The sequence below is a fragment of the Delphinus delphis genome, chromosome 7 (genome assembly GCF_949987515.2).
Source record: "Delphinus delphis chromosome 7, mDelDel1.2, whole genome shotgun sequence".
Taxonomy (NCBI): Eukaryota; Metazoa; Chordata; class Mammalia; order Artiodactyla; family Delphinidae; genus Delphinus; species Delphinus delphis.
Window position 1 is genome coordinate 108,527,468 of NC_082689.1, and position 8,542 is coordinate 108,536,009.

An 8,542-nucleotide genomic window follows, 5' to 3' on the forward strand; every position below is an offset into this window, starting at 1 on the left:
GCCCCATTGCCCCACATTGACCTTCCTCTCCCTGCTTCCCTGGGTGGTTTGGAAAACAGGCTCCTTCCTCTGCTGTCCTTGTGCCTACCTGTTGCCCTTGTGCTGTGCTGACCTTCCGGTCCAAACCAGTTTTCAAAACAGAATTTGCTCTGCTTATATTTAACTTCCCCAGAACTCCACCCTCCCTCGGGATGAACCCATCCACTCCACAGACATTCATCAGGGCCAGTCCTTCTTCCAGGGAGCTCTCGGTCTAACGAGGGACATGGAACCACAAACTACTTGGCTTCTGTGAGGTCCTCCAATGTCCAGGATTTTACAAACACTTTCATGAGCGTGAAGACTGCTCCACTGTTGGACAAACAGAAGGGTCTAAACTTTGCTTTCTTCTCTTGGCACCCTATCCTCACACTCTCCACTCCAGTAAAAGGGTGATGTTTCACGACATTTCACACCTGCACAGGACTGCAGTACTTGGGTGCATCTTTATTCTACCAGTCTTTAATCAATGGGTATTTGGGTTCTTTCTAGTCCTTTGACATTACAAACAAGGTTCTAGTGACTGTCCATGTTTGCAATAGGCATATTTTTCATTTCAATATAACATACCAGACTGCTTTCCAGGAATATTAAACTCACATTTCCACCAGGAAGGTCAAGGGTACCCATTTGCCCAGCATCACAGGAACAGGCAACAGGAAAGGTGCTTTCTTTTCTTTTTTGCATTTTTCTAGTTGTTAGTGAGGCTGAGCATCTATTTATATGATTTTGAGGCCTTGCTGTCTTCTCTGTGAGTTCTGTAAATTGTCTACTCATCCTATTTTCCTCTTATTTTATTGGAATATCGGTTGTTCAATTTGTGGGAGCTTTGGGTGTATTATGCAGGGCTTGCCAAATGGTACACAGTAGTATTTGCTACACATGGATTAGAAGCATGGTGAAATGTGTGTCGCTTTGGTCCTCGGGTAGCCTGGTGGGGACTAAGGCATCATCCCCACAGGCCTCGTTGCTCAGGCTGCACCCAGCCCCATCCATGTTTCCCAGGATACTAAATTCATATTATTCACTTCCATGTGTGCTGTGATGTGAAATAACTTGACAAGTGTATATCACACACAAATCCTTGGTATATAGTTTGCAATTTGTATTTGCTCAGTCTGTGAGTTAGTATTTGCCTTTCTTCATAGTATCACAATATAAACTCTTTTTGGCATTTTATATAGTCATTTATATTTACCCTTCCTTGTGGCACTGGTTATTCCTGTCTAATTGTTCAGTTGAATATAGTTTCAGGGATTTTTGTTTGTTTGGCTCACTGTTATATCCTCAGTGCCTGGAACAGTATCTGGCACACATTAGATGCTCAATAAACATTACTTACACTAATGAATTAACTACAACGCAGGGTAGGAAGTGTGATGTAATTGAGGCATAGATACTGTATGTGTGTGTGTTTTTCAGGAGTAAGGCTTAAGTTAATTGGCGATGGTGAGCAGTGTGGGTCTTTCTCAGTCTTTTAAATGCACCTTCCCTTTCTCTTTGTGTCTCGTATGTCAGCCTGCTCAGTGCCTCCCTTCTCTGTATTAAGCATCAAGGATAAGGCCACAGGCCACACTGGGGTTTTCTGAGCCTCCAATAGCCAGTTCCCAGCAGGCGCATCTCCAGGTCCCTCCGTGGCACTGAAGGGGACCCTGCATATGCCTCTGTGAGGTTTTTCCAGACCAAACTGTCCCTGATTGCTACAGCACTAGATCGATCATCTGAACCCTGATTTCCTCTGCTTTTTCCAGTATCAGGACCCCTAAAGCTACAGAGAAAGTATGTATAGGCAAGCAAGACACAGAAGCTCTGGTCTGGGGGGGCTACTGAGCATTAAAAACAATAGTGGAGTCAGGCGGGCATGAGCTGAGATGGTCTCTGTCCATTACTGGTGCATGATCTTGTGCTTTACTCTAATTTCTTTGGACTCAGATATCTGGGATGTAAAAAGGTAATAACAATACCCACCAAAGTCTTGTGATAATTACATGCTACAAAGTGTCTGAAGTTATAGGTAATCAATAATCGTTGTTACTGCTACAGCAGCATTTCCAGAGAAGCTACTCTGTTACTTCTGCACAAGGCATCCTTTGATAAGACTTTACATATTTGCAAACAGCCTCCCGCTGTGTTTCCATTCCAGGTGCAGAGCAACTGATCACACCAGATGCATTATCGCAAATTATCTTGGGATTTCCTCATCGTGTTTAGAACACGCTGTACCATTTCTGCTGCCAGGGTATTAGCAGGGTGAGGGAGCTTCCGTCAGGGGCAGTTAAGGCAACAGATTGCACTGGGACTCAGCCACCCAGGACCCTGCCCCGGACTTGGGGCTGTGCCTACCCCCAGGAAGAATCTAAGTCAGCATCACAGAAGACTCAGGAGAAGGGATGCTGTGTGGGGGGGTGGGGGCACGAGCATTGCTGTACATGCTCCTTCTGTTCCATCAGCCTGTGCTGGGGTCCCACCATCATCCACGGAGCCCCAAGGAGCCCCCAGCCCACCCCTGCCTCAACCTCCTCCCCGCCCTCCCATATATACCTGTATAAGTACCCATAAGGTTCATTGACAAAAAAATCTCCCCCAAAGTTCCCTTTCTCCTCTTTGTAGTCAATGCTTATCCCAGTGGTAATCACTAATCTGATTGTTGTCTATATGTTTCTGCCTTTTTCAGAATGTCATATCGACTGAGTCACACAGAGGGTAGTTTTGAATCTGGCTTCTCTCACTCAGCAAATGCATTTGAGATTTATCATTTAGTTCCATGTCTTAATAGTTGCTTTGTTTTTATTGATTAATTGCTTTTATTTCTTAATTAACTGACTAACATTGCATTGTACACATAGACCATAACTTGTTTATTCACCAGTTGAAGGGCATTTGTGTTTTCTCCAATTTGGGGCAACATGAATAAAGTCACTATAAACATTTTTGAAAAAGTACTAGTCACTCTTCAAGTGGCAGCCCTCATGCCACTTTTCCACTCTCTCCTTTCCACTCGCCATCACCGACATCCACAAAACAAAAAGTCAGCCTACCAAACAAGAGAAACCAATATATTTGATAAGGGGTTCATATCTAAACAATGTATCTGATAAGGATAGACCAAGAACTCATAGAACTCAGCCTCCAAAAAACAAACAACTCAATTAAAAAATGGGCAGAAGGCTTAAACAGACATTTTTCCAAAGAATACATACAGATGGCCAACAAGCACATGAAAAAAATGCTCAATGTCACTTATCATCAGGGAAGTTCACATCAGAACCAGAATGAGATATCACCCCACACCTGACAGAATGGGTATCATCCACAAGACAGCAAATAAGTATTGACAAGGACGTGGAGAAAAGGGAACGTGCACTTTTGTTGGAAATGTTAATCGGTACAGCCACTATGGAAAACAGTACGGAGGTTCCTCAAAAAAATAAAAATAGAGCTACCATATGAGGCAGGAATAAGACTTGGAGGTATCTTTCTCAAGGAAACAAAAATACGAATTAAAAAGGATATGTGCACCCCTATGTTCATGGCAACTTTATTGACAATAGCCAAGATATGGAAGCCACCCTGATGTCCATAGATAGAAAAATGGATAAAGATTTCATATATACATATGAATATATATCTTCAGATGTATTTTTCATATATATATATATATATATATATATATATATATATATATATATAAAATGGAATATGACTCAGCCATAAAGGAAAAAGAAATCTTACAACAACATGGATGGACCTAGTGGCTATTATGCTGAGACATGTCAGACAGAGATAGAGAAACACCTTATGATGTCACTTATATGTAGAATCTACAAATCAAAACAAATGAACAAACACAACAAAACAGAAGTGGACTTATAGATTCGGAGATCAAGCTGCTGATTTCCAGAGGTTGGGGGGAGCTGGGGAGATGAATGCAATAGGTGAGAAAGATTAAGAGGTACAAACTTCCAGTTATAAAACAGATGTCGTGAGGATGTAATGTACAGCATAGGGAATAGAGTCCATAATACTGTAATAATTTTGTATGGTGATGCATGGTAACTAGACTTATCTTGGTGGTCGTTTTGTAATGTATAAAAATGTAGAATCACTATGTGGTATACCAGAAAATCAATATCATATTACCAGTCAATTATACTTCAATTTTTAAAAAAGAAGAAAAAAAAGACTATCTTAAAAAAGAAAAGTGTCGGGCTTCCCTGGTGGCGCAGTGGTTGGGAGTCCGCCCGCCGATTCAGGGGACACAGGTTCGTGCCCCGGTCTGGAAAGATCCCACATGTTGTGGAGCGGCTGGGCGCATGAGCCATGGACACTGAGCCTGCGCGTCCGGAGCCTGTGCTCCGCAACGGGAGAGGCCACAACAGTGAGAGGCCCGCGTACCGAAAGAAAAAAAGAAAAAAAAAAAGAAAAGTGTCAAATGAGATAAAGAGCCGGTGTCAGATGAAACTTTGAAAGGGTGCGTGTTGAAAGGACATTGTCCACTGAAGTTTGGCTCTCAAGTGGCCCAGACACGTGGAGGACTCGAAGAGGACCAGCCATGGCATGCTACTGGAAGGTCTGTTTGTTTTTTGGTTTAAATAGGCTTTACCATTTTTAAAACAGTTTTGAGTTCACAGCAGAACTGAGCAGAATACCGAGAGGTCCCACATGCGCCTGGCTCTCCTGTTGCTGTCAGCTCCAGCCCCACCACACAGGCGCCCAGGTCCCCCCAATCCCCAAATATCCTATCAACGTTCTGTGTGCTGGTCACTACTGATGAATCTACGTACACATCTCATGATCACCTGAGTCCAGAGTTTACGTTAGGCTTCACTCCTGGTGGTGTACATTCTATGGGTTTTGACAAATGCATCTCATCATGAATGTATCATACTGAATAGTTTCACTAAAAATCCTCTGTGCTCGGCCTATTTATCACCCCCCCACACCCCTCAACTCCACTGCAAACCCCTGGCAACCCACTGATCTTTTCACTCTCTCCATGGTTTACCTTTTTCTGAATGTCATATATCATTGGTACCCTAAGCTCTGCCACCTTTCCAGATTGGCTTCTTTCAGTGATATGCATTTAAGGTGGCCCACCTGTCTCCTCATGGCTCCATATCCCCTTCATTTCTTTTGTGCCAAAGAATATTCTGTTGCATGGATGTCGCCCAGTCTATGTGTCCATTCACCTTCTGAAGGACATCTTGGTTGCTTCCAATTTCTGGCAGTTATGGATAAAGCTGCAGTAAACGGCTGTGTGCAGGTTTCTGTGGACGTAGCATTCCGCTCATTTGGGTCCACTGATACCAAGGAGTTCAAAGGCTGGACGGTATGGAAAGAATGTGTTTCATTTTGAAAGACACAGCCCATGTTCACAGAGCTTCTGAAGCCGGTAGCTGAGAACATGTCAGCATACTGAGGAATCAAGGCAAGGAAGGAAGCAGAAATTGAGTATACGGCAAGGAAGACATTGCCAAGGCAAAACCTTACCCTCTTAGAGTTGATGACTGGTCATGAGAATTAAATGGACACGAGACAGATTCACAGGAGAGAAGCATCCACATTTATTTTCCTTAAGTTTTATATGACATGGGGAACGCTCCTAAGGAAATGAAGAGAGACACAGAGAAGTGGCAAAGCCTAAATGCTTTTCTGTTGGGTTGAACAAAGAGAGGCAGATGTGGAAAAGGAACTACACTATGCAGGGGGGCAAAGGAAGATGAGAATGTTGTTGAGCAAGGTCAGTACAGAATCCTCCCGTTCTTCACTCTCTGCCCTTGACAATAACAATGTTACTCTCCTTCCTGCAGAGGGAGGACATCTTCCACAGGGGGGCAGTGGGTGATGGATATGTCATCTCTTGCTTCCAGGAAGGAAAAGGGGAAGGGTGAGCCCACCCTTCTTGCACCTGTTGTTTGGGGGCTTTGTTTGCTTCATTTCTGCCATTTTTTTAAGTGTCTATAGCTCAAAACAATATTCTGGTCTGCTTTACATCTAAGTCTTTTACCTGGTGTTTGTCTTCTGACAGGAAGAGGGACATATTTTTCTGACATGATGGGGCTGGTCGGGTGGAGAAGGATAAGATGGGCATGGGCCCATGCCTATTCTTTTCTTGTGTGTTGGGAAGATGAACCCAGGACTCCCCACTTGTGTCACTGTGCATGGACACGGCATGGGGTGAGGGTTGAGCAGTCAGCAGCCCATAGGGGCCCTTGGGGAGCTTTGTGTGAGGAGGAAGCCGGGTAAAGCGACCCCAGGAAGTGACCTCACTTGCCTGGCAATAGAGCCCAACAGAACTTGGAACCCAGGTAACCATTCATGCAGCACATTCTAGAGAAGTCCCCTACCCAGCTCACTGGGGTGGAGACGCTTGAATGGACATATCCTTCTGTGTCCTGATGTCTTGATATCCTGTGGCCTCAGGAAAGCCCGCGGTGACAGCCTTTTCTGATGCTGCAGATGTTGGGTCAGTTCTCATCCCAGACACCTTTGGCCATTTGCCTGGAGGGACCCAAAGGTGACACAAGGAAACCCAGGACAGGCCAGGCCACCACTCTGATCCCACGCAGGTAGCCCTATGTCCCCTCTCTGTTTGTGTGGAAGGGGTCATGTGGGGTGGGTCTGCTTCAAGCAAGAGCAGGTTGATGTGGGGTCAGAGCCTGGTGAGCCAGTCATGTCCATACCCCTAAGCTGGCTGGGTGGGATGTGGAGAGCTGAGGCAGTACCCTTTTGCCCGGGGTTTGTTCCAAGCCCTCCAGGTGTATCTCTTTCTTCCCAGGTGTATATCTGAGCAGACACAGGTCTGAGCCCGATCTAGGAGCAGAAGGTCACGTGGCAGAAGAAACAATAATGGCCAAGCAGGGCTCTGATACCTCCAGGCTCGGCCAGCTGCCGGTCACGGTCATTGCAGAGCCCCACCCCAGAGATTAGAGAGGAGCTGGTCGATGGGGACACCCATCTGTCTCTCTGCGTGGGGGGCCGGTGTACCACACTGCCAACGAGGGCCAGCGCAGGCTCCAGGTGAGTGTGGCCAAGGAGGGGACTCCAAAACCAGGGCCCAGAGGTGAACCGGGAAGGCTTCCTGCCCAGACACCTCTCAGGGTCCTGTCCAGGGCTTATGTGCAGCTCAGCACACCTGGCTGTGACCTGGAGCCCCCTGTCAACCTTCCCCTGAGTCAGCTAGAGGACCTGGACCTTGTAGAAAGAATTTAGCATTTTCAACTGGTCATATTTTTAAATTTGAGATTTTCAAATACCATGAAACTAAGAAATAAATTGGATGCTGAAGTTGAGGTAAAACTATTAGTTACATTTTAAACAGTTTTTAAATGTTTGTGATTGTCAAGATACCCTAATTGTTCTCATTGATTAATTTTACTAGTAAATGTTATAATACAGATTTACAAAATGAGTATATACTAATGTTGTTTTTATCCCTGCTTTACATATTGACGTTCTGGGACAGATTTTGCCTGAAGATTAATTTTGCTTTACTTTGCAGAACTAGGTGAAATCCAAGCCCTGTCACTTACTGAGTTGGGGAAATGCCAAAAAAAGAAATACACGTGGAGACATTGGACAGCTTTTTTCACTTCTGGAAACCTCACTGTAAAAATGCAACAGTAAGGCTTTCCTGAGTGGTGCTGTGAGCCCTGCCTGAAGGGACTGAGAGAGACCTGGGTGCCCAGGGCAGCTCAGCCACTCACTCTCTGCCTGACCCGGGGTCCCTAAGCTCACCTGTCAGAGTCTCAGTCGTCCGGGACCCACAGTGGCACCGCAGCCTCACAGCATCCCTGTGGGGATAAAAGGACACAGGAATCAGAACCTGTGGTCCATCGCCTTATTCTTAGTAGATACAACATAAGTGCTGCTCTGTGCTAACCCTGTGTGAGGGAGTTTACTTTCCCTTACTTCCTGCTCAGTGTGTCCCATGAAAAGACAATTCAGACCTCAATTATCCCTGTAGTGTGAGCGTACCTCATCTCCACGAGCCTCTGAAATCACAGCGTGTAGATTCCACCTCCTCAACCCCAGGCACAGTGTCCCCAGACGTCAGGTTTCAGTTTGCGATGTCCATCCCCCTCTTGGCAACTCTTAAGAAATCAGACTGGCACGGGATATTTATTATCTCTGTGATGATTATTATTCAACCTCAAGCAATAATGATTAATGAAACATAAATAAACCTCACTGATCTCCAAATAGCAGTACACGGAGCACCAAAAGAGTAGCGTCGACTTTGTTCAGCAGAAAACTTCTGATCCTTACTGAGAAATTTTACAGCTTTCCAAGACATATTTGACAACCACAAAAAAATAGAACTCCACATTTTAAAAACCAAGTGAACAGTATGTAATTTAAGGCATACTTATGTCAGGAAAAGTCTTCCAACTCACTCATATGTAATCCGCATTTTTGGCGCCAGCCCTTTGACATATTATACACGAGTGACAGATTAAAAAGGGCTTGGAATTCACATGCTTGCTTTATTCCAAATGGAATA

At 44.9% G+C, this 8,542-nt stretch overlaps 1 long non-coding RNA gene across 1 annotated transcript in view; it reads right to left on the reverse strand.

Annotated features, from left to right (window-relative positions):
* The window catches only part of LOC132428213 (uncharacterized), a 32,400-nt gene extending 24,282 nt beyond the window's left edge, over positions 1–8,118 (reverse strand). The window contains exons 1-3 of the long non-coding RNA XR_009520083.1: positions 8,017–8,118; positions 7,777–7,832; positions 5,137–5,454 (exon numbers count right to left, since the gene is read on the reverse strand). This is a non-coding gene — a long non-coding RNA (uncharacterized lncRNA). The remainder of the gene's footprint in view (positions 1–5,136; positions 5,455–7,776; positions 7,833–8,016) is intronic.
* Positions 8,119–8,542: the final 424 nt, after the last annotated feature.